General features: G+C 35.9%; 1 long non-coding RNA gene across 1 annotated transcript; it reads left to right on the top strand.

The window, feature by feature from the left end:
- Positions 1 to 137: 137 nt before the first annotated feature.
- On the top strand, positions 138 to 2,745 carry LOC110445038. The gene is made up of 3 exons (XR_002462309.1): positions 138 to 224; positions 1,357 to 1,433; positions 2,488 to 2,745. It is a non-coding gene; the product is annotated as an uncharacterized LOC110445038 (long non-coding RNA).
- The last annotated feature ends 986 nt before the right edge of the window (positions 2,746 to 3,731 follow it).

Raw genomic sequence — 3,731 nt, 5'->3', positions numbered from 1 at the left:
AAGGTAAGAGCTCACAGGTGTTACTTATGTGAGGTCAGAGTTCAACATGAGGTTCAGGTTCTGTTTAATCTGGTAGTGTTCACTTAATACATAAAAATGTTTTCAATATAAACATTATTTTATTTTTGTTTGATTTAAAGATGTCCGCCATAACAGTAGGATGTCTGGATGCCTATAAAACTTCTGTCGATGTTACCTGTGATTCTGTGGACAGCAGTATAAAGGTAAAATATCAAGTGTCTGTTGTATTTACAGCATTGCTGCTCACAGAGTGGAGAATAACACTTCTCATCTGCTCTGTTACAATTGATAATGGAAAGATTTAAGATACATACCATGGAGTATAGTGTACTATATTTAATAGGTTTCTCATCGCTCACACACAGATAACATCTTAGGTCACTCAACTTGAACAGGGGATCTGGTAAACCTGAGATATATTTAGATTTCTATGATAAAAAGTTGTGACAATTATTAGAATAATTGCTACTGATCAGTGAATACATATAATGAATTTGAAAACAATATATAATGAACCAGTTACAGTTATGCGTGACCTGTTTTCGAATTAGTTCAACTCACAGTGAAGTCATTCAGGAAATGATTTGTGGTTTGACAGAATTTTGAAGTGATTTGATGTGCAAAACAAATTTGAATTTCCTCACAAACCATCAACTCTGTCCTGGAGTGACTAATAATATATATAAAGCAAGGGAGATAACCATGTGTATTTGTTATGGTTTAGATTATTAACTGGTAGAATATACCTATGTTGACATACCAGCAATTCTCTATTTGCTTTTACCTTAAGATATAATAGCTGCAGAAATGAAAAACAGGTATGTGACTTTAAACAAAATTAGTTTTGGTTTAAATGACAAAATGTTATAGTAAGCACTGAAGCAGCATGTTCTAGAACAAGGACTAGTGCTGAATACAGACATATATTGAGCAATTTGCTTGTTTCTGAATTCTTTTTGTTGTTATAGGAAGATTGCACTTCATTTTCAGGAGAACAACTCCACAGTACAATAGTGAAACCAATGCATTCTGTCTACTGCATTCATTAATATTGTAACAGAAAGAGAATAGTATGCTTCCACCTGGGATCGAACCCTCGATCTTCAGATTCCTAGTCTACCACTGAGCTAAAGGGAAGTTCCCTCTAGCTAATGCAATGTACAATAAGAATCAACAAGATAAAGGTACATCTTGGTATGGAAATGACACAAGGCTACACACATCATTGACAGTTGGTGTAGGAGTTTTGAATATGACTACTCACAATAGCAGAGTTATAGCTGCTTCATCAATCCCGTGTATTATTATATAATTGCTCTTTAATGTCTCCTTCAGGCGATGTACGCCTTAATGGCCAAGTGTGAAGAGCTGAATAACAACATGGGACCAGTATACCGACTAGGGGACCAGATGTATCCTTCTACACTTGTAAACTGGCTTGTATAGTAAAACAATATAAGCAGTGTGTGACATGGATTTTCATTTTTAGTTTATCAAGTCATGAGGGGAAATAGAAATAAATATTCCAAATTCTTCTCCTTCTGTACAAATGGAGGGGTTTTGACCAAATTTGGCCAAGAGCAACCTAAATGGAGTTTGTGCCCCCCTCCCCCAGGGGGCAGATGAGTGGGGCCCAATAGGGGGAAATAGAGGTAAATCAATAGTATGAATTGAGAGATTTTATCCCCACCCTATAAGTATAACCAAATATACAATTGCTAGACACAAAGAAAAAAAAACATTTATGCTATTAGGATTGGCCCAGAGGTCTAGATCCACCCCTGGAGACTACCTCCCTGTCATAACATTGAAATAGTTGAGATCCCTACGCTATTACCATATACCAAATTGCTGGGCATGAAGAATACACTAATGTTTTTGGTGTCTAACGCACCAAAATGGATTTAGTCCTTCCTGCCGTTTGTATTTCATGTACCAGTACTTCTTTGATAAACTGGAATGGTAGTCAGCAGGTTCTAAATTGGAAACAAATTACCAGGTGAGCTATTAAGGCCCCTCAGCCTCTAGTCATGTCCCTGTTATATAGTGAGGTTATGAAGTGTTTGCCATTTCCTTCGATCCATCTTTCAACCATCCTGGTTAGACTAATACTGAAAGTCCAACAGTTATTTAAACTTCGTATGTGGATGTGGACGAGTATAACATTAAATGTAGGTCAATGTGACTTATTTTTTCTGCTTCATTCACTTTAGTACGACTTTGTGTTCAGCTCCATTCTGTCATTAGACTTCGGGTTGTTCTCCATTTCCATCAAAGCTGAAGCATATACATGTTTTACAATCATTCCCTATTCCATAAACTGGTTTGAATTACACACAGGTTCTAGAAATGTAATTGTGTATACTAGGGACTAAACCAGATTTCAATGTTCATTATTATTCGATGTAATTGTTACAATCTTTGAGTGTTAAACAATTTACTACTTTCCTTGACCGACGGCATCAGTAAGGAAATCAAGAGACTGCTGGACAGGTTTGAGTCCCAGCTAACTGACAACACATCCTGACCAAGCTACCCACCCAAGGAACCAACTGGGGCACAACTCATGTGTCAAACTGCACAGGACTCTAATCCGTTTGCTGAAGTGTCCTGTGGTGGATTCAGACAGTAAACAGCCCACCTGATATGTGCAATATATTTACATTTATTCCATAATGACAACATCATAATTTTTCATTTTTCATTTGTCTTATTTCTAACTTGATATTTTTTTTTCTATGTCATGTGATTTGAGGTTTGTTGTACATGTACTATTGATATTGCTTAAATTATTTGTTATCATAAAAGAAATAATTCTGACATAAGTCTCATTTTTCAGTGAATGTAAATATTTCTGTAATTGATCAATAATATTTAATTTTATCCTACCTCTTTCTATATAAGATATTTGTATTGCTTAATAACCACCCATGACCCGTCAAAATGTCATTTGACTGAAAATGGTGATGTCCTCATCATAAACGGTCACCAAATCATGGAAATAAGAATTATTGCACAAGCTTAAGCTTGTCATGAAGGCCTTGCATGCTTTGTAATTAAAATTGAGGTACAATGTATTTAAACTTGGTTAACCATAAAAATATTTTCTGCTCTATCCGAATGTGGTCTTAGTGCCTATGTAGATTATTTAGAAGTTTTGCTACATTATTGTTGCATCAACATTACTGATGTCATTCCTTACCAGCACTTTGGTATCAAATGATGTGGAAGAAAACGAGTCAATTATTATGTAGTTATGGGCTTTATGGGAGCCAGCAAAACAGGTGTAGAGTTTAGGATCAAAACCTCGACAAAAGCCTCGATTTATGTGATATTTGTAATGTCAAGTCAAATGGCAACTATGCACAACCTCAAGATTTTTCTATTTTAAAGCTTGGTTTTGATCTTTTACCAGATGACTTATATCATTCGAGTACAGTAGATCTCTTTGTACTGTATAGCGCTTTAAATTCACGGTTGGGGGCCATATTTTGCAGTTTCGTATTCAGTACATATTTGCGGGGGGTTAAATTTCGCTGTGCACCCAAATCCCATGTGTCTTGCAAAGTATTTTGAGTGTCATCATTTAAGAGTTAAACCTCGAATTATAGGTAAACCGTTTGGAAACGCTGATCCAGAGCGTCATCCGCCAGTGACAGCACTCTAAAGAAAATCAAATGTGTATGTACCTTTGTAGGAGTAAACTGTAA

Source organism: Mizuhopecten yessoensis, unplaced genomic scaffold (assembly GCF_002113885.1).
Source record: "Mizuhopecten yessoensis strain PY_sf001 unplaced genomic scaffold, ASM211388v2 hete_36147496, whole genome shotgun sequence".
In the NCBI taxonomy this organism is placed as follows: domain Eukaryota; kingdom Metazoa; phylum Mollusca; class Bivalvia; order Pectinida; family Pectinidae; genus Mizuhopecten; species Mizuhopecten yessoensis.
Note: the sequence above shows the minus strand (reverse complement) of the source record. Positions and strands in the feature narration are given on the sequence as shown.